Below are 23,037 nucleotides of genomic sequence, written 5' to 3' on the forward strand. Positions count from 1 at the left end.
TTTTGTGCAAGGAAAGATGCCTCTTCTGAGGAGGAGAGACAGTGCAGTTGTAGGTCTGTCGTGGCTTCAAAGTCATGCCAACAATCTGAAAAGCAAAATCTTCCCAATGCTTAAATATATGCAGCACTAAACTATACTTAAAAAATATATATCCCATTTGTGGATTTCACTAGTGAAATCGTCTTACAGCCTACCCTTGCCACTCTCTCTTTCTCACACACACACACACGCTCTAATGAAATACTGGTTTATTACTTGGGATATTTTCTCCAATACTGAGGGAAAGTACCAAGCACAATCAACTTCTTCTTCATTAGCTCAGCAACACATCCCAAAGCAAAGGTTCTCTGAGCTGGAAGACCAGGTGAATAAAAAGTACCCACCCAAAAAAATAATAAAAAAAAATTAAAGTGAAGATATATAAATGCCTCATTATATAACAGGCTGCTTAGAACATGGTCATGTTCACCACCAACACACACATTGAGGGAAAGCGAGAGGCAGATTATGAGCCCAGCAGCCAAATGGTCAAATGTCCCCTCTCCGCTGGAAACTGCATGCTGCATGGTGCCTTTCAGAACAGGAACAGTTGATGGTGAAGCGAGTGTCTTCTCAATAAAACCAAGACGTATTTTTATTTACAAAGAGAAAGTTTCCACACAGCACTACAATGATAACTCCTTTGGTAGGGAGTGGTAATAAATGGCTCCCATAGGTCTGTTTGTGAGTACTATACTCTCAAGCCACCTGGTACTATGGTACACAAGGAAAGCTGGTACAGATTATGCTAGCATCATCAAGCCAAACTTTCTTTAATAAAAACAACAAAAAATTGACAATATGTACATTTATTTACAAAAGGAAGAGGAACATGTTAAAATTGTGTTGTTTCTGCTGTGTGTGCATTATGTGTGTGAAAGCTGAGTGCATGGCACTAGGAAAGACTAGTAAAGAAGCAGGTACAAAACAATCCCACACGGCACTAGAAAGGACAGTTCTGAACTGGCTGAATCAGAGAGTCAGCAGGGTGAAGGAGGAGGAGTCGAGGTCCGATCCAGGAGGCGGTGTTTCGACCCAGCTGGACTGCACAGATGGGTGACCCGGGTGAGATCCTGGCAAACCTGCAGCAGCCTAACAGAGGAGAATCCAGTTGTGATAGGCACCTCTGGGTTTCCACGACATATCTGAGCATGTAACTTTAAATGCACCACTCTGGTCAGGATGTATGCAACATCCAGTTCTCTTCTTGAAGCTCAGGCCATTGAGGAGTTAGTCTCAGATCTGCTGGTGCGTGCAGGCTAGCTGCATTTCTCTAGGATCCTCCAGTTCTGAAAGGGTCCTTCCCTCCACAGTGCGCTGAAGTCAAAGGCCTGTTGGCAACAGTTCCAGCTTAGGTTTGTAGAGATTCGTTTTCCTAAACAGATCCGCTGGTGACAGACTGTACCAACCGCACTAGTCAACTGGCCATGTTGCGGAGATACACAGTGAAGGGAGAAAGGCATCTTCCTCCTTTCCTTGATACACACATACATACACACACCACGTGATCTTCCCTCACTCAGGGACTTTACGATTATCTTGAATATTGTGCCGTATTTGACATGGTACTTGTTAATGCTCACAAAGTGCAGAGTCTCTGTATCACAGGTAGTGGTACAGGGCACCAAACCCTCCAACCTTCTTGTTTGTCTCAGCTGCCATTTCTGGGTCACATGCTCCTTGGTCATCTGTCCACCCAGGCTTGGAACCGCTGGTGCAGCAGCTTACTCACTCTTTCATGGGACTACAGAAATGAGAGACAAAAAATAAAGGCTACAGCCACCAACATTCAGGATCACAAAGCGGCAAAAGCAAAAACAAATCCACTTCCCTAGGCCAACAGATTTGGGATGTTTAGCTCTGCCGGGGAACTGGCAATACAAACACTGACCTTGCCGACTGACCAGGAAAGCCTCAGTAAATTGGAGGCAGTGTCTGAACAAGCAGTATATTTTATTACATAGATTCAACACTGTGTTAATGAGCAAAACAGGGACACACAAAAAGTACATAGGCATCAGAACAGAATTAAATACTCAATAGAAGTAACTTCCAGAAGTTTCTGACGTGACTGCTTGATTATAACCCTAATGCTGCAATAATGCTAAGCTTCTCTATCTTTTCCCGATTAATGGCAGTATCAGGTGATGCAAGACTATAGTCAGCCTTCAATGCAGGTGTTTATTAAAAAAACAATACAGAAACAGTCTCATGTGCATGCAAGAATTCCAGCTGGATTAGAAGAGAAGGATGCTGAGATGGATAGATTTGTTCCCAACCTCTCACAGCACATGCGTGCATGCACACAGCACCCACTAAAATAAAGTTATTTTGAGACTGAAACAGAGCCCTAAGTACAAACCAAAAGGAATCTCAGTAAAGTTATGAGTAATTTATAAAGGCTTAGTTGAAGTTTAACACCGACTTAATCACAGTGGTCAGTCCCAGTAACTACTATACATACTCCCATAGCTGTGCTATTCTGTTACAACCAGAACTTCTGAGTCCTGGGAAAATGTGCATTGTGACATTTCCAGGGTGGACTGATTTAAATCAGCTTTTCCATTTGTATTTCAGCTATTTTTTTAAAGTAAGATGCACTCATTAGTTGATATAACCATTAAAACTCTTTGACTTACAACTAAATAAACACTTTACGGTAGATTCGGTACATCTGTTTGCTACCTAGAAGTGTACACCACAACTATATACATTTAAGCAATTATATAGCTTAATAGTTTCAGATTCTTATTAACCAAACACTTTTAGTATGTTAGAAAATGGTCAATGATATATTGCTTATTTACTAGATAATTAACTTTTTGCTCAGATTTTGTGTCAATCTGCTTTAGAATGGTAACTGGAATTTAAACAAACAAAGCAGTATATAAAATACATTTGCATTAGACAAGACAACCTTAAATGTTATAGACACAAACTTCTCTTATCAAAAGATGCTTCACATTGACAATTAAATAATTTATTCAATAGAGGGATTAACTGTAGTCAGTGAATTAAACTGATCATTTCAGGTTGGTCTGGGAAAATTTTCAAATATGCCTAAGTGAAAGTAACTGGGGCTTAAATTTCCAGTCTCGCCTATGTCTCTTGAAAAGAAGACAATCTCCTAAATTACCTAGGCTAACCAACTGTACCATATTTTTGAAACTTGACCTCAAAAGTTAGATGCCTTCCCTGACTTTCTTTATATAGAAAAGAAGCCTTTAATTCAAAGTGCGTTTTTTTGTTTTTGTTTTTTAAGAGAGGGTCATGGATTCAGCATATTTATTTGTTATTTAAATGTCTTATATTAATCTTCTAAGTTTAGGCCTCAACATATTTGTATTACATTCTGATTTCATTTTAAACTGGTTCATTTTTAAAAAGAAAAACTTATAAGTAACAAAAATTTTAAAAGGAATTTTATTTAATTTTTAAAAAAAGTCTTCCAATGTTTATCCACCCTGGACCTTTCTGTAATTATGACATCACTGCGGCTATCCTAGTCACAAACCCAGCGCTTTCAAGCAGCTGGTACATTCGTTGCAGTGCTCCTGCCCGGGAGCAACCTGACTCCCACTCTCAGTGACTGCAGGGACAAGGCACAGCTCCTTGATGAGATGAGCTTGGAGGGCCATGTCAGAACACGTGTCAGCATTTCAGTTCTTTGCTATCCCCCTTTTTAGGCCCACCGCGACAAGGGGGTTAGCAACCAAGGTGAGGTGCCCCTAGGCAAGAAACCAAGGAGTAAAGGATGCTAACAGCTGCCGACTCTAACAGGAGAATTTGGGAAATGGAGGAGGAAAGGGAGGTTACATCTCAGGAGCATTCAGAGGAAGTTTACAGAGTCCAGTGGGCGAAACCATGTCGTGTCCCGTTCTCAAAGTAATATGACGAGTGCTAAATGTTACAGGAGAACAACCCCCCTCCCACCCCGGAAACTTTATCTGACTCTCCCTAGACGCCCTTTGGGAGCAAGAGATTCAGGGAAACACCAGCTGCTCATCCCATTCCTTTCACTCAACTCCTACCTGCTGAGCATGCAGAGCGGACCTCCTGTACATGTAATCCTCCGATTTGATCACATACACCAGCTTATAGGAGTTCAGTTTGAATTTACACTCCAGCTTGTCCAAGCTCTTCACATTCTCCATGGACTTCTTACTGTTTCTTACTGTTTCCCTCCTTCCCTTCCTTCTCCTGCTGCTGCCGACCACGCTGACACTTACGGATCCGCCTCAGGTTCCTGTAAACCAGAGAATCCCTGATGGGATTAGTGCTCATCCTCTGTCCACTAGGCTGGACATATCTGGTGGCTCCAGGCCAGCCCTTCGGAACCCAAAGTATTGCTCAGAGTGGAATGGTCACAAATTAAAGTCATTTAGGCTCATGTGCCTACCATGAGCCAACCCACTGATCTCAGCTGTTTACAGAGAGTGAGGGCCTTTCACAGCTATTTTGCAACCAACTCCCTACTAGTGAAAAGCACTAGACTCAGCACCTTCCGCACTCAGCTAGAGGGCTTCTGTCAGCAAAGGCAGGATTGCCAAAAACTGGGGCTGGTGACTCCCCAAACCTCTGACCTTCCTGCTGCCTGTGGTGGCCTATGCCCTCTCTCAGTCACTGGAGAGCAGGAGCCCAGGGTGAGATCTTGGAATAAACAGCAGGCCTGGGTCTCTATATGCTACTCCCAGGTTAATATCTTCCCTGAAGTGGCAGAGTACTAAAAACAAACAAGAGACTGCAACAGCCAACACTGTGATGGAGTAAGATTTTCTCCCTCTGCTGACATGGGTACTTATGGCTTGTGTGTCACTTTTCACAGCCACAGCTTGTTCACTCACCTTGGCAGGAAAACTGGCTTCTGGGCCAGGTGTTCCCAAAGTTCGGGAGAGGTAGAATCAGAGTTGACGTACTGCTCTACGTAGTCTGACCAACGCTGAAATTGGGCACAGAACACAAGGGGTTAATCAACATCTGCCAAATCAAACAATTCAAACCCAATTCTGATGGGTCTCACCCACTTGCTCAGGGTCTAACTGATCTCACATTTGGGGTCAGGAAAGAATTTTCCCCTCAGGTAAGATTGGCAGAGACCCTGGAGGTTTGCCTTCTCTGCAGCATGGGGCATAGATCACTTGCTGAACTAGTGCAAATGGTGGATTCTCTGTAACCTGAAGTCTTTAAATCAGCCAGAGGTTAGAGGCCTACTACAGGAGGGGGATAGGTGAGGTTCTGTGGCCGGAAATGTGCAGGTCAGACTAGATGATCATGAGGGTCCCTTCTGGTCTTAAAGTCTACGCGTCAGTGAGATGATCACAATGGTTCCGTCTAGCTTTGGAATTGATGCATCTCTGCAGCCATTTCTAGCAACCTCCCAACAATCCTCCCCATCCCCACTGCTCAAACTAATCCTTCACATGCACTGTCTCTTCCAGTCTCACAGGGCTCCTGGGGCCACTGAGTCTCCACCTGCAGGGGGGGGGGTCCTCTGCTTGCCAGACTCTGATTGTGTAATGACATGGTTGCGGCTTGTTTTCTCTGGTTATTGACAAATGGCATAATGCAGACTGGCTGGGTGCAGCAGGGCCATGGCCCAGGGCACTATGGGCATCCTTCCTCCTACCAGCCTCGGTGGAAGCAGGATGCAGGGAGGAAAACAGATTGGGTCCCATTTGTTATTATCAACACCAAGAGCACCACCTATTAATATGGAGTCCCCAGGGCCTCTAGGGCTTGTAACAAAACCAACCCACAATGAAACCTGCTGAGGAGTCAGATCAGAAAGCAGGAACACCACCTTTTAAAACCCACCTGACAGAGGGTGTTACAATGAACCCAACCCACTTGGCAGGAAAAGCCTCTAAGTACAAATCACTCCTCACCTGCATAGTATCTCATGGCATCCTCCACAACCAGCTGGATACAACTGCCCGGCAACACGTCATGGAACTGAGTCAGGAGCAGCAGCCTGAGCACGAGGGACCGAGGCAAGAACCAGAAGACAGCTATGGATTAGTATCACTATGAAGGAACTATGCCACCCTCATTCTAGAGGACAAAGCCCTTTGTATCTTGCTGACGGCTGGCCAGGGACTGCCACAGCCAGGCAGTTCTCACATGCACATGGTAACTGTGGCCTTCTGGCTTCAGGTCCCCACTTTCATTCCATCCATCAAAAACGTGAGTTCTGCCAGACCCTGCTCTGCTGCTATTGGAGACAAGAGAGAGTGCAGCCAGCTCGAGGCCCTGCGCTCTCTTAGCAGTCACCTGAACCAGGTATTCCTAGTCTTGTTCTGGGAGGATTCCCTGGGCACAGGTTTGGGAATTCACAGAAACAAATATACTTGTTCCTTCAATTCCCTGCTTTGGCAGCAACCTTGGGCATTGGTGGTATCTCAGTGTCTCCTGGTCTCTGCCTGTGGAACACAACAGTTCAGCCTCCTGAGGACCAGAGGGGTATTTCTAATAGCCTGTGATAGACAGGCAACTGACACTTCTCCATAAAATGAATTCTTCTAAATCAGTCTGTTGAGAGACTGTCTGGGGTTTAGTCTAAGCTATAAATGAACGAGGCTACTTTTTGGTTTGCTACTTAATATATTGTTTGTTACCATCTCATCTAATGAAAACACTGTGTCCGCTTTTTATATATACCTGGCGTGCTTAACGCTGAGCCCTGAAATCTGCGGTTATCCACTTTATATCCATAGATATCTGCATCCACAGATGCGGTTGCATTGTTTACCATCTTTGCAGATTGCAGACTGGATGCTGGTCCAAATTTTTATGCGTCATGAGCTCTACCAGTGGTAGGGTGCGGATGCAGATGCATATAGAAGGGAGTGAGGATTGCAGGTCAGATACAAGTTAATTATCACGGATGCAGATCCAAATTTCTGTATCACAGGGCTCCAATTATCACTGCAGCTTTATCCAATCAATAGTGGCACTCGGATGAACTACTTTACCTCCAGAGATGCTGCAGTTTGATGGAAGGATATTGGAAAGTATTTTTCTGGGTCAGAGCAAAACTACTCAGTACTTCAGCATCATGGAGTATTCGCTCACTGCCCATTCCCTTTCTTTATCTGATCCCAAAGTAGGTGGAAACAGGAAGAGCTTTATCAGAGGAGATTTTTGCATCTGTTGCAAAACATTATATCAGGCATCGGGATGTAGACGGTATCTATCACTGGGGAGGATAGCTCAGTGGTTTGAGCATTGGCCTACTAAACCCAGGGTTGTGAGCTTAATGCTTGAGGGCCATTCAGGAACTGGGGTAAAAGTCTGTCTGGGGATCAGTCCTGCTTTGAGCAGGGGTTGAACTAGATGACCTCCTGAGATCCTTCCAACCCTAATATTCTATTATATATTCACAAATAGAAATGAGATTCTCTTTTCCCTGACAGTACCTTCTCCAGAGCCCCTCCCACTGTAACAGCAGAGATTACAGTCGCTCAGAAATTAGCTAACTGTTCTGAAAGATGGTACTTCCCACAATGCTGTTAATTGATAGCAGCACCCAATGCTGCAGTGTCAGTTTGGAAACAACAGGGTTTGGGTGGCAGCCTCTCTGTACCATGTTTACAGAGGTCAGGCAGAGAGACACACTCAACTGAGGGCTGAATGCCTTCCTACTACAGGAAAACCACCAGTGGCTCAGCAATCAACCCGAGAGCCAATGAGCAGCTTTTGCTCATCTCTGGCTCAAACAAGAGCATCCCTCTTGTTTTCAAACACAGTTCAAAGAGACCCTGTCAATAGTTTAAAGCTGAGACTTAAGGCCTGTAAAGAAGAAAACCTGAATTAACCAAAAGCAGTGCTAAAAACCCCAACCCACCAATGCTGTGCCAGTGCATGAGACCTAGAAAGTGGACCAACTAGAAACAGGGTGTGTCTACGCTGGAACAGAGCTTAAATAGAAATGGCGTTCAAAACGGACCATCTGCAAGAGTCTTGTCTACACTAGGGTTCAAGCCAATGGGAGTTTTCTGTTAATTTTCATGGTGCAGTCAGAGCACCAATCATTGTAGCACATAGGGCTCTGTCCTAATAACTTATATTGGACTAACTGGGAAAATTACATGGGCTCAAAGCTTTAGAGAATCACAAGGTCTTTATCGGGTCCTACTATGGCGCTAAATTGCGCCAATGATGGCATACCAAGGAGATGGATTCAGAGTGGAAGTCTTCCCTACTGGTCAGAGTTAACATTAATCTAGATAGTTTCCACCCACTGCCTTATCTCCTCCCATCCCGGGCAAGTGGTAACCTGGGCCTGAGTGGTATAAGTGTCGTTGTGTAGCTCCAGGAACAGTTCTCCTGTCCAGGTGAGCAACTGGGTCTTCTCCTTCTCCAGCATAGAGAAAAACTGGTCAGGTGTGGACATCTGAACCCTATGAGGGAGAAATGCAGATCGTAACAGGACAGGCTTAGCAGCTGCTGCCCACTGCAGAGGGAACGAGGAGCCCTGTGGTTCCTTCCCTACCATGAGTTGATGGTTTGCAAGTGGGAAAGCAACAGCCCCAGCCGTGAATCATCAGCTCCCTCCAGCCCCACTCTCCAGAATGCTAGGACCAAAGGGGTTAGCAGAAATCTCTCAAGAGTCAGCAGTCGGCACTGAGCTCTGAAGGACAGATGAGGAGAGAGAGCAGAGCCTCCCCAGACCTGGGCAGCCCATCTGTATCACTCATTCTCTTCAGCCTGTCCAGCATCTTCTGAGTTGGGCCACCTCCTCCGTCTCCAAAACCAAAGAGAGCAGCGCTGTGGTTCACACGGCCTTTGTCTTTGTTGTTGTTCATGGCTTTCAGCATCTAGAGAAAATTATGTATACACATGACACGTAGTGTCAAGCCCTCACATAGTCAAGCCAAGGAGAGCCCTGCAGGCGTAAAGATCAGGCACTAGCTTGTTGTCTTCTCACCATGTTCATTCTCTTTTCAGCTCTGCCTCCCGGGACACATCCACCAGGGCCCAGGGAGACAGGAGAATCTGGAGAAGTTGAGAGCCCTCCTGCAGAGACTCATCAGCTCCCCATTCCCCCATGAATTTATCTTTAAAATGCAGCTCATTATAGAAACTCAAGGCTCTGACACATTGCATGGACAGACAAATCTGGGCTTTACTCCAAACATTTATATTATTATTATTATTATTTTTTTTTTTATAATTGGAGATATACCAATCTCCTAGAACTGGAAGGGACCTCAAAAGGTCATTGAGTCCAGCCCCCTGCCTTCACTAGCAGGACCAATTTTTGCCCCAGATCCCTAAGTGGCCCCCTCAAGGATTGAACTCACAATCCTGGGTTTAGCAGGCCAATGCTCAAACCACTGAGCTATCCCTCACCCCCAACATCTAAAGCCCCCAGCTGCTTGTCCTATCACCTTTCCCCACCTACTCGCTATGTGGCACTCCCCTCCAACAGTCTTTGCTTACAGCCCAGATGGCGGTGACATTCCCTTGCAAGCTGGGTACACTGGGACAGAAAGACTGTAGGCAGATGGGTATGCTTCTATGTCATATCGCTCACCTCCTCCACTCGACCTTTTAGGTCATAGGAATTGCCAGGCGGGAAATGGGTCAGAACTTGGGAGCTATCAATGCCTTCCCAGAAAAAAGTGCTGTGCTGGAAGAGAGCAAAATGTCACCAAGGGGGAGTCTATTACAGCTTCACAGGGGGACACCGCAGGGACAGCCAGAATGGGGCGCACGAGTCCAGGGAGCTACTGAAAGGAAACTTCTGGTTGCCCACCATTAACTTTTCAAAGCTGTTGGCGTCATACTTCAGCACCTTACCATGATGTGATCAGTAGCCAAATCTTCTCTTGTCGTGGCTAATGAACTACCTGATCCAGTCAGCCTCACGTAAATCTCTGGTGAGCTCTCTGAATGGGCCTGTCAAGGTTCCTTCCCCACTCTGAACTCTAGGGTACAGGTGTGGGGACCTGCATGAGAACCTCTAAGCTTAACTACCATCTTAGATCTGATTTTGCTGCCCACCACCCAAATTGTTCATGAGTTATTTGGGAAACTCTGTCTACCGCTCTCCCCAGAATATTTTCCTCCCAAGTACTATAACTCTTCCCTGAGTAGCCTTGAGAGACTTTTCCACCAAGTTCCTGGTGAACACCGATCCAAACCCATGGATCTTAAAACAAGGAGAAATTAACCATTCCCCTTCCTTTGCCCCCCACCAATTCCTGGTGAGTCCAGATCCAACCTCCTTGGATCTTGAAACAAGGAAAAATCAATCAGGTTCTTAAAAAGAAGAGTTTTAATTAAAGAAAGAAAGGTAAAAATCATCTCTGTAAAATCAGGATAGAAAATAACTTTACAGGGTAATCAGATTCAAAGAGCCCAGAGGAATCCCCTCTAGCCTTAGGTTCAAAGTTACAGCAAACAGAGGTAAGCAAAAGGAACATTTACAAGTTGAGAAAACAAAGATAAAACTAACACACCTTGCCTGGCTGTTACTTACAAGTCTGAAATATGAGAGACTGGTTCAGAAAGATTTGGAGAGCATGGATTGATGTCTGGTCCCTCTTAGTCCCCAGAGCGAACAACCCCCAAAACAAAGAGCACACAAACAAAAGCCTTCCCCCCACCAAGATTTGAAAGTATCTTGTCCCCTTATTGGTCCTTTGGGTCAGGTGTCAGCCAGGTTACCTGAGCTTCTTAACCCTTTACAGGTAAAGGGATTTTGGTGTCTCTGGCCAGGAGGGATTTTATAGTATTGTACACAGGAGGGCTGTTACCCTTCCCTTCATAGTTATGACAGGAGCGAGCCCACTGGGCAGATTCCCATACACATGTGCACACCCCCCACAGCAGGAAAGGCCAGCTCACCGGGAAGGTGTTCACCAGGCTCCAGCTGAGTTTCTGAGTGAGGAACCATCGTATCCCACAGCCACGCATCACCTGGGGCAGCTGGGCCGAGTATCCAAAAGTGTCTGGCAACCAGAACTGGGAGCAGAGAACAGAACGTGCGAGAGAGAGAGAGAAACACAATCCCATCACCTGCTCAGATGTCTCTCAGACAATGTAGTCGGGTGCACCTATCTCTCCATACATCTCTAGAGCCGAGATGGGAACAGGCCCAAATTCTGGATACCCCATATAATGAGCCACGTATCACTGTGGCCCTAATGCCCTCCACAGGGCCCCTCAGCCTGGAGAAAATATTGCTAGGTAGTGGGTGCTATATGAACTGGCCAAGGCCTATGTACTGGGGGGTAGGAAGAGGTACGCTGCACTAATATATCCGAGGCTCTAGCAGCCTCCAGCTGGAATTTCTTGTGGATGGTCCAGCCGTTCAGGCACTAGTTTAGGACTTGGGAGACCTGGAATAAAGTCCCTGCTCTGCCATAGACTTCATGTGTGACCTTGGACGAGTCACTGGGCTGGTCTGTGCGTCGGTTTTCCCATCTATACAGTGAGAATAGCAGCACTGCCCTTCCCCACAGGGGCGCATGAGGATAGATACAAAAGAGATTGAAAGAATTCAAATACTACGGTGATGGGCCACATACATACCTTAGATAGATCACTCCAAAGTGAGCGTGTCCCACCAAGAATGAAGCAGAGACACCGGGAATATCAGCTCTGGAAGGGACCACATGGATCACTTCCCCACCCCCACAGAGAAGGAACACACAGAGGATCCACCAAGGAGGAACACATACCTCCGAGCAAAGCTTCCCAAACTGCTGCTGGAAAAACCGCTGTCCCTGCAGGAACTGACGCACCATTGATTCGCCACTGGGAAGATTCCCGACCTGGGAGACAATGGCAGCTCTGAGGAATTCTATGCAGATCTCCTGCCCCGCTTGCCAGCAGAGAAAGGAGAGTGGCCACCCCAGCAGCATGCACCCCATGGCAGGCCCAATCCATACAGCTCCCAGCTGAGACACTGCAGTCATGTATGGACTTGACACACCCTCCAGAGGGGAGGGGGAGGGTAACAGAGTCTGGGGAAAGGGAAGAGCTGTGTTCACAATACAGCTGAGGTGCTACTGCGTTATGGTTCCAGGGTATAAGGCTGCCTAATCTACAGTTAGGGGTACAGAGAGTAGGACTCCTGGAACAGGGCTAGGATTCCAGTTGATAGGACTCCCCAAGCTAGTGCTATGGTTCCAGAGGGTCGGGCTCCCAAGGCTAGGGCTAGGGTTCACGTAGATAAGACTCCTGCAGCTAGGGTTGGGTTCCAGAGGGCAAGGCTCCCCAAGTTCAGGTTAGATTTCCAATCGATAGGACACCCCGGCTAGTGTTAGGGTTCCAGAGGTTAGAGCTAGGGTAACAGGGCTGCCCAAGCAAGCATTAGGATTCAAGATGGTGCGACTCCCAAGCTAGGGTCGGGGTTCCACAGGGTATGGATCCCCAAGGTAGCATTAGGGTTCCAACAGAGAGGACTCCTCACACTATATTTAGGTTTCCAATGCATAGGACTCCCCTGGTGAAGGTTAAAGTTTCAGAGTATAGGGCTCTCCAGGATACATTTAGGTTTCCAAAGGGTAGGAGTCACTGTGTTAGGCCCCAACGCCTAGGATTAATGTCCCAAAGGTAGGGGTCCCTGAGTTAGGATAAGGGTTCTAAAGGGTAGTGGTCTTCAGGTACCATTAGTATTCCAAACGGTAGGGTTAGGGTTACGTTTCCAGAGGGGAGGGCTCCCAGGCTAGGGCTGGGTTCCAAAACCCCTCTCATGATTCCCCTTGAGGGTCTGAGCAGAAGAAGATGTCAAGAGAAGGCATCTGAGACTCAGTAACTGATCTGTTAGAGAGAAGACTCAGAGGGCGATGCAGAAGGGCTGCTGTGACCTCACCATTTCTACCCAGGTGCCGCCAACAGGTATGAACCGTCCCTCTTTGGCGTAGTCCTGAATCTGAGCGTACAGCCCAGGATACCAGTTCCTCACCCACTCAAACTGCTGGGCCTGCAAAGAAGACAGAACCATAAAGCACCCGGAGACTATTTTAGAGATTATCCAATTTGTCTAAAGCTTCTGACTCACAGCAGCTGCAAACCTGAATTTTTAGCAAGCATTGGAGCTCAGTTCAAATAGGACTGGTCCCAGACCTGGCAGGACAGCTCTCTGCTACCAGGCAGGAGGCTTGGGCTGAAATCTACACCTGGCATCTGGGCTTGGGAGCATGGCAGAAACAACTTGGAGACCAGGGATAGAGAAGTCCCTTGCATAGCAGCCCCTCTCCCAGCCACTTACCATGCTCCTTAGAATATGCACTAACCTTCCTCCTGTCTTTGCTCCAAGAGTTTTGCTGCCCACCTGAGAGCGGAAGATGACAACTCACCTGCGAGCAGACAAACGTGAACTCCGGGTTCTTCTCCATCAGGTGTACAACAGTCACCCAGCTGCGAGCACACTTGCGGATAGACTCCTCGTATGGCCACAGCCAGGCTGCAGGGACAGAAGCAGGCTGAGCTCACTGTGGCCACATGGCCTTTCCATTTTAAATGGCCATTATTTTATATACACATACAGTCTGTCGCCTGCCAATGCCCATTCTGTGCTGCCTTCCCCTGGCTGGAAAGACACAACGGAGCCTCATCACAGCTGTGAAAAACGTGTCACGGACCATGAAACCTGGGTTCCCCCATAAAATCTGATATTTTGTGTACTTTCACCCTGTACTATATTCTTTTATACTATAGGGTAAAAGTATATACAAGTACATAGCATTTCTCAAATGGGGGGTATCAACCCAAAAGAGGGTCTCAAGCCTATTGTATAGAGGTTGCAGTACTGCTACCCTTACATCTATGCTGCCTTCAGAGCTGGGTGGCTGGAGTGCGGCAGCTGCTTGCCAGGCACCAAGGTCTGAATCCAGTGCCGCTGCCAGCAGCAACACAGAAGTAAGGATGGCATAGTATGGTATCGCCACCCTTACTTCTACCTGCTGCTGCTGGTGGCACTGCCTTCAGAGCTGAGTGGCCAGAGAGCAGCGGCTGCTGGCCAGGAATCCAGCTCTGAATGCTGCGCTGCTCCTGGTTGCGGCACTGCCTTCAGAGCTCGGCATCAGTCCAGCAGCTGCCATGCTCCAGCTACCCAGCTCTGAAGGCAGCACAGAACTAAGGGTGGCACTACCACGACCACCCCTACAATAGCTTTGCAACCCCTTTTGGGCTGGGACCCTAGTTTGAGAAACACAGACTTGAGGGCTTTACAGGTTTGTATTTTGCTGTTTTTCCATACATATTCATGCTTTGTTTACAACTGCGTGAAATTTAAGATTTAAATATCTGAAATTGTGACAAAGATTTTTAAAATGCTATGACCATGCAATTCACAAAGATGGACGGTGAATTCGGTAGGGCCCTACTCATCTGGGATCCAAGCTGTGCTGCCTTTACAAGAATCAACCACTGCAGGGTGTGAAGACATGGGAAAAATCACACTATTAAAATGTCAGTGGATTGAAGCATGGCTGTAAGTCCTGAAGAGTCCTCAGCTGATGGGGCTGTTGGCTGTCTGGATACCTCACTTCCTTTCCCCACAATAGCATGACTGGAGAAAACCCCACTGGGAATTTGAAATCTAGGGGCCAGGCAAAGGAACTAAGGAATGGGCATGGAAGGCTTTGACATGCCCCTTTGTAAAGGATGCCTTCCAGCCTTGTGGTAAGTCACCATCTCCAGTCAGGCTGACACGGCTACATACATTTTGTAGCTGATAGCTGGGATGTCCCTGTCCCTTCTCCTAGAGGCTCAGAGCATCACTTCTACAGAACACTCAGTGCCTGCTCGCCTGAGAACTGCTCCCCTCTGGCAGCACCCAGCATCACTGGCCAGCCCTACTAACCACAGGCCTTTCCATAGCACACATCCCCTGGACCCATTCTTACCAGAATCAATGTGGCAGTGGCCCATAGCATGGATGGTGTGCTGGCTCTCGCCATTCTTCTGCCTGAAGATGGAAGAAGCGAGGTGACGCACTGCAGGGAAGGTAGAGGAGTCTGTGACATCAAGCAGGTTAACCATCTGATTGGCCACATATAGTGTCTGGAAGCTCCGCTGGTTTTCCTCCCTGAGGAACTGAGGAGGGCAAGAGTGAGAAGAGAGAGCGCTTAGCTCAGCAACTCTTATATCGGACAGGCTGAGAGTCTATATGATGGATAGCACGCTGAACTGCTGCACACATGGACAGCCCATTAGCAGTGTCCTACCAACTTCCCACCTCTCTACCAATGACATGTAGCCTGAGGCAATACATACGCAAAGATGGTGTTTCCTTCCCCTACTATACACATTTCACTTTTTTGGAACTCAGAGGCTGCTGATGTTAGCTGACATGATGAGACAAAGGAGACACTTCCAGTTGTACACAAGCTACAATGGCAAATACTTACTGCTTCAGGTCTTTTTGGTAGAGGCTGGAGAGCTGGGGGAAGGAGGTCAAACCAAAGGAAAGTCATGAAAAAAGGAGGAGAGAGGGAGGTAGAGGAGCTGGAGAATAAAAGAGACAGAAGACTAAAGTATTTACCTTGGCCATGTCCACTAGTATCTCAAAATCTACCAGCTGCTCATGGACATCCTTGTTGAAGACCACAAGCTCCGCCTTGTGCAGGGTGAACTTCTTGTCAGGGTCAGGAGGTGCAATCAGGCTGCCTTTTCCAGCCCCAAAGAGACCATTGCAGGCAACTTCCACATAGACAGACTGTAGAAATGAGAAAAAGGGAAACAAAAGTCACCAGAGATCAATGAGCAACTCACTGTGTTCTCTGCGTAGAGACTGGGAAACAAGATCTGCCAAAAGCACAGGAACGGTCGGACCAGGCCAGACCAGTGGCCCATCTAGGCTGGTATCCTGTCTCTTATGGTGGCCAGTGCTTCAGAGACAGACATACTACACCAACCTAACCGTGCAACACTACCCCACGTGGGACAAATTTCTTCCTGATCCTACCTAGTGAGCAGCTCACACTCTGAAGCACAGCAATCAATAAACCTTGTCATTGTAATCCAGCCTGATGTTAACTCATGAGCTGAGCTGCCAATAGGTGAAAATGCTACATCACTGGTCCTCACAGCTCTCAACAGAGAGGCCTGGGCACTTTCCCTGTGTGGTGTGGCTGTGCCAAGAGTACCTCACAGCCCCTCCAACCAGTGCAGGGTGGGGGTTTCCCTGAATTTCAGCAAGCATCAGTGCTCACCTGTGAGGCTCTGCATCCTTGAGGCTGTCTGTCAGGATATAGCTGGTCTTCTCCCCTTCTTTAGTCAAACCCTGTGTATCACGACAGGGAGGAGGGACATTAACATAGCTCCATGACAACACTCACTTCAGAGATGTTAACACAGGTTCAATGGGAATGGCTGCCATGCTGCATCAGTACAGAATCACTAACCCATGGCTTGTTGATACATATCAGCAGAGGGGCCCCTTCTGACACATGGCAGATTACCATGGAGTTGTGCGTACTGAGACTGTGCTCACTGTTTGCCTGTAGAACTACTACAAAGACCATTTGCAGCACCCCGCTGAATGAAGATTTTGCTCAAACTCCCTAGGACATGTCTCCATGCCTCATCAAACAGACACTAAAAACATCATAGAAAGTCGGCTTCTCCTGGTGAGTTGCTGCAACCGCAGGGTTAATACCAGTCCCATGGGTATTCCATGCCAGAGACCAATGGTCAGGAATATTGCATTAAAAACCTCACAAAACAGGGAAGCGCTATATAATTAGAGGAAATTCAAATCCAGTCTGATGCAAACCATGTAACAAATGGCAGGGAATTCCGACAGCCCCATTATAAAGGGCTGAGGCAGAGGACATGTCACGGAAACAGCATTGATTGCAGCACTGCCTATGACATACTTCTAAGAAAGATCTAGCATTGGCACACACACTTCCTCTTACCTGAACCGGCTGCGCATCCCTCCACACCATCCCTTCCCCATCACTTTCCCACAGGAGATGCACTTCCTTCCCCACCCATTCTCTGGGGATGCTAAGCTCCACTTTAAACCAGCAGGTCCACCACCTGAAAGACAGGTACATACACTTCTGAACTGATGTTGAGCCGTTCCTGATTAAGCATTTCCCTATGAAAGGTTAACATGCACAAGACACTACAGCCTCAGCAGAATCTCTAAGGAGGTCTGTGGGGAAACCACGTAGTATGTACAGACACCAATGCACAAACACACACAGGAGACAATCCCACCAGGGCTTGCTTTTATTTTTTCCTAAGAGTGAAAGATGCTCAACTGACAGCCCCGTAGACAGAGATCTGCTCTGTATAGATCAGGTATGATAGGGCATGGTCAGCAGCAGTACAAGCACCCCACGCTCTGCCTCCACCCATACACATCAAGCCAGACCCACCAGGAACATCCACGGGCAGTTTGTTCTCCATGGCTCATCCAGTCAGACAGTCAGCAAGGGGGGAAAGTTTAGAGGTGCTTTTACAGTACAGACACCTGTTGTCTAGGAACTGGATTGAGACACCCACACATTCCACCCAGGTCCCAAAGAGCCAGGGCATCTCAGCCAGCTGTCGAGTGAATCAGACAGCTGTCTGGCAACAGTTTGACCTGCTCTCAGAGAAATCAGGACAAAGGAGCTGCCATGCTGGAAGCAGAAGGGGCACACAAAGGGGGTCTCACATTACCAGCATGGAGTGAGACCAGAGATTGTGACTGCAGGGATAGAACAACTACCCACCAGGCAGGAAAGGCCTCAGAAGGGGAGAAAAGGGATGAAATCAACCCTATGTCATGAAGGCCCAAGTCTCAAAGATCCACTCCCCGCACCTCCATAGTCTAACATGAAGTATTCCACAGGGACTGCTGTCATGGGAGTCAAGTTGGAGGAGAGGGGCTCAGGATGGACAGAGACAAGTAATTAGCTTCCAGAGTTCTTGGGTCAAGTTTTAGTCTGGAGTTTATTTTATAACAAATTACAAACACCCAAGAAACAGGTATTTATGATACCTCCTTTAACTGTCCCAGCATTATCACAGGACTTCTGTTCTGCCTGGAGATTTACCAATAGGCCCAACGCATCAATCAAAATCAAAGTCCTAAACATGGAGCTGAAAGAATCCAAAAGAGTGAGGTAGATGGCTGAGCAAAGAGATTTCAGAGTGCCTAGCTTGCAGTCTAGTCCTGCCTCTGACACTGACTTGCCACAAGGCCTCAGGTTACTTAACTTCTCCATCCCTCAGTTTCTTCCCAAATGTAAAACAGGGAGGATTAGATATCTTCTGTCCTACTTCATCAGGGGTTTGTGAGGATTAGCTAATACGCATACAAGTAACCTGAAGTTAAAGTGCTAAAGATATCTTTAGGTGTAGAAAAAAATAGTTGCATACACACAGGTGTTGCACACAGTCCTACTGATTAATCTGCAGCACCTGGGGAGTAAAAATGGAATCTCACACACAGCTCATTGTGTCCCTCAAGGGGAAAAACAATAGCGACTTCACATCACTTCCTCATTTAAATAAACGTCAGTTAAAAATCAATTCACATCACTTTGTTCCTCTAAGGCTGGTACTTACGTGGGTCCAAAGGAGTCCCCAACTTTCACAGGTTTGAATTCTTGTCTGACAGCTTCATCACGTGGGATTCGCTGAGGGTCTGGAAGCAGGAGAGAGACACCAGGGGGCAGGTGTCCCCGAAAAGCCTGCAGGAAAGATGACATGCAATAAAGCCAATCACCCCAAGGTACGAGGATCTGTCTCCCGATCTCCTGACAAAGGCTAAAGCTTTGTCATGCTTGGTTTTTCCCCAGTGGTTCACCATTGCAGAAACATTCAGTTTAAAAAAACCCAATGTTTTAAAAAACTAACGATCCTCTTGCTTATTAGCCTGACAATAATCCTGGGTGCCCAGCGTGGCATGTGGTCACCAATGGCTCTCTCAGAACACCTGTATCTGCCTTGTATATTTTGACTACCACAAGTGCCAAGCCATGGAGATTTTCTTTCTTCCCACAAATCACACCATCATAGAAACGTACGGCTGGAAGGGACCTCTAGCCCAGCCTCCTGTGCTGAGATAGGATCAAGTAAACCTAGAAGACCATCCCTGACAGGTCTTTGTCCAAGGTGCTCTTTAAAAACCTCCAATGATGGGGATTCTACAACCTCTCTAGGTAACCTGTTCCAGACCTTAACTATCCTTATAATTAGAATTATTTTCCTGATGTCCATCCTAAATCTCCCTTGCTTCAAATTAAGCCCATTACTTCTTGTACTATCCTCAGTGGATGTGGAGAACAATTGATCACCATCCTCTTAATAACAACGTTTCCCTTTTGTTCTTTTCTATTTAAATGATAGGAGCCCCCATTCAACGCTTTACAAATACCTTTGCAAGCAAAGGTTACAGCATATTAGCACTGGATGAAGCTATGACAATCTACATCACCTGAGGATCTGTCGCTAAGTGAACGCACATGAACTACATATAGCGATACCATGGTACAGTTATTTACTTGTACAGATTTTAAAGACACTAGCTGAGCAGCAATAGTCACATTATGACTTAAAGCATCAAGAGGAAATGTATAGTCCAGACAGAAATTCCACTCCTGAAGCAGCAGAGTGACATAGTCTTAGACCCAACATGTCATTCATTCATCTGAGTTCTGAAGAAGGTGGTTACAATGCAATTATTGGTTTGTTCTTTTCCAGGAAAACAGGACTGAAGGATTTTTTTAAATGTAATACAAGTGGTGGTGGTGGGGGGGGGGTGACATAAGGTAAAAAATGGAGATATACCAATCTCCCAGAACTGGAAGGGACCTTGAAAGGTCATTGAGTTCAGCCCCCTGTGCCTTCACTAGCAGGACCAATTTTTGCCCCAGATCCCTAAGTGGCCTCCTCAAGGATTGAACTCACAACCCTGGGTTTAGCAGGCCAACACTCATACCACTGAACTATCCCTCCCCCCTGGTTAGTGGCTGCACCATGCTGCTATCAGAGTAGTGCACGTGTGTGCAGGGAACTAGAACTGACAACAGTAGTATTGCTTTGAGGCTGGCTGCTTCCCACTTTCTCCCACCCAACACAGCCTACCTGACTCCTTTGTGCCCCATGGCAGGATTGGAGGGGGACACACACATGCAGCAATCCTTTTTAGCTCACATCTAGCTTCCTGGGCATGCATATATTCAGGCCCCAATCCTGCAAGTTATTTTAAGTGGATTGGCTGTGCGTCTATGCAGAAGCCCCATTAACTTCAATGAGGCTCCATGCTGGGGTCCTCCTGAGCAGAGCCAGTTGCAGGAGGAAGGATTTATGTGACAGCTGCCAGGAGTAGATGCAGTAATTGTAGAGTCTATGAAAGTAGTCTTTTTGTTTAAATATTTGAGAGCCAAATAACAGGAAGATTGCGGTGTTGGTAAGACAGATGGGTCTGTGAGAGGATCTCTCTGGAGAACCTCCTTCCTACACTGTGAGAAACCCAAAGGCATTGTCAGAATCCGAGAGAAAGAAGCAGAAAAGTTAAACTGACCAGCCTAACTGCAGCGTGAAACAGCAAAGGGGAAAGACAGAGCAGCAGAGCACCTGAGCACCTTTGATTTGTAAAGCCTTTAAACGCACAATAAAGGAGCTTGCAAGTGTCCCTTTCCCTCCGCAGCCTGCTCCAAGCTTTCGGAGCAGCGACACCCGCTGTAGTAGGTGGGGACGCCCCACCCGATCGCCCCCGCCCCGGGGCACGGCTGGACTCACTGCGACTCTCAGGCAGAGCCGCAGCCCGAGCAGCGGGTTTCACTGCGGAGAAGCCACGTCGCTTTCCAAACCCAGACCCGTCCGACCCCGGCCCGCGCTCACAGCCGGGCCAGCAGGACCCAGGGGCCGGTGGCGGCTCAGGTCCCCAGCGGGCTCGCTCCGCAGCTCGCCCGCGCACCCCGGCCCAGCGTCCCGAGCGCGAGCGCAGCGCCGGCCCGGGGACGCCCGCCCGCGGGCCGCTGGTTCCCGGCCGGAGGGGGCGGGGCGGACCGGTCCGGCTCCCACCTGCCCCGGAGGTTGCAGTCGGGGAAGCCGGGCCCGGAGAGGAGCTTCTCGGCCCGCTCCAGCGTGGTGCGCCGGTGCTTCAGCACCTGGGGCCCGGCCATGGCCCCGCGGAGCAGCGCGGACACGGGCCGAGACACAGCTCCGGAGCCCGGCGACAGGGGGAGCCGAACCCGTGGGCTGCTGCGCATGTGCGGGGCCGGGAGGGGGGGGGTGGTACGGTGGGGAGGGAGCGCCCCGGGGGCGGGGCCTGGGTCCCGCCTCTCCCTGTCGCCCAGCAACGGGCACTCGAGTCCCTCCAGCTCCCTTTCATGTGCTGCTTTCTAGTCCTCACCGCACGCAAGAGAGATGATTCATCCATTGGAATTAGCGATAGCACTGGGTCTTCTACTGACTCTGACCCCATTGCCTGGCAATTTTACACCTTCAAATAGTTTTACTCACACCACTGGGTTGTCACTGTTACATCAGCTGCATTGTGAATGTATCATAGGTAGAAAGGGGACCCCCTTTCAAACCCTCTCAGGCTCAAACCCTGCAGGCAGCTCCCTGTAGGTGGACGCCTGCAGAGTCTTCGGTGAGCTTCATCCTAGGCAGGGGCGGCTCTAGGCACCAGCGGGCCAAGCGCCTGCTTGGGGCGGCATCCTGGGGAGGGCGTCATTTGGCTCCGGTGGAGCTCCCGCCGGCATGCCTGCGGCAGGTCCACCGGAGCCCGGGACCTGCCGCAGTCATGCCTGCGGCGGTTCCCGTCTTCCCGCGGCTCCGGTTGAGCTCCCGCAGGCATGACTGCGGCAGGTCCGCTGTGGACCTGCCGCAGGCATGGCTCCAAATGCCGCCTCCCAGGATGCCGGGCGCGGGAAGAGGGGACCCGCCAGCGCTCCGCGCTGCTTGGGGCAGCCTACTTTGTAGAGCCGCCCCTGATCCTAGGTGCAGTGAGCCACCCACAATAATCAGCTTGTAAGATCGGGGCCTTCATTGGGACAACTTCTCTGATGATCAGAACAGTTGCTGAAATCGTTCCCAGAAGTGTGAGCAACCAGAGAAGCTTGAACTCAATCACGTATTAAATTATACACTCTCTATCTCCACTTCTGCCTATGTGCTCAATAGGCATTCACGTTGTCCCCTAAGCCTTTAATAAGCATGGGCTATGATAGGGCTAGAAACCAGGCAAGGGCAGTCATTTAAAGATACAGCTCTGTAAGAGAAGAATTTGGGCCCTGTGAATTTCCCATGTTGCAGAATTTGGCTTCCAGAAAGTAGGAGAGTACAGAAAGTTCCACACCGCCCTTGCTTGTTCTCTCCATTCACTCCTACTGCACCATGATCCTTTGTCCAATGAGGGTTTTGATCTGACCTGAATTGTTTTCAGGATGCAGTTTCTTGGGATTCTGCGGCAAAGTCATCCCACCCCCATGGTCAAACCCATGGTAGAAGGCTCTGGGGGAGGAAATCTCCATGAGGAATCATAGAATCATAGAATCTCAGGGTTGGAAGGACCTCAGGAGGTCATCTAGTCCAACCCCTGCTCAAAGCAGGACCAAACCCAACTAAATCATCCCAGCCAGGGCTTTGTCAAGCCTGACCTTAAAAATCTCTGAGGAAGGAGATTCCACCACCTCCCTAGGTAACCCATTCCAGTTCTTCACCACCCTACTAGTGAAAAAGTTTTTCCTAATATCCAACCTAAACCTCCCCCTCTGCAACTTGAGACCATTACTCCTTGTTCTGTCATCTTCTACCACTGAGAACAGTCTAGATCCATCCTCTTTGGAATCCCCTTTCAGGTAGTTGAAAGCAGCTATCAAATCCCCCCTCATTCTTCTCTTCTGCAGGCTAAACAATCCCAGTTCCTCAGCCTCTCCTCATAAGTCATGTGTTCCAGCCCCCTAATCATTTTTGTTGCCCTCCGCTGGACTCTCTCCAATTTATCCACATCCTTCTTGTAGTGTGGGGCCCAAAACTGGACACAGTACTCCAGATGAGGCCTCACCAGTGCTGAATAGAGGGGAATGA

General features: G+C 48.2%; 1 pseudogene; it reads right to left on the reverse strand.

The window, feature by feature from the left end:
- LOC120373116 overlaps nucleotides 1-21,199 on the reverse strand; it is a 66,061-nt pseudogene extending 44,862 nt beyond the window's left edge.
- Nucleotides 21,200-23,037: the final 1,838 nt, after the last annotated feature.

Source organism: Mauremys reevesii, linkage group 10 (genome assembly GCF_016161935.1).
Source record: "Mauremys reevesii isolate NIE-2019 linkage group 10, ASM1616193v1, whole genome shotgun sequence".
Taxonomy (NCBI): domain Eukaryota; kingdom Metazoa; phylum Chordata; order Testudines; family Geoemydidae; genus Mauremys; species Mauremys reevesii.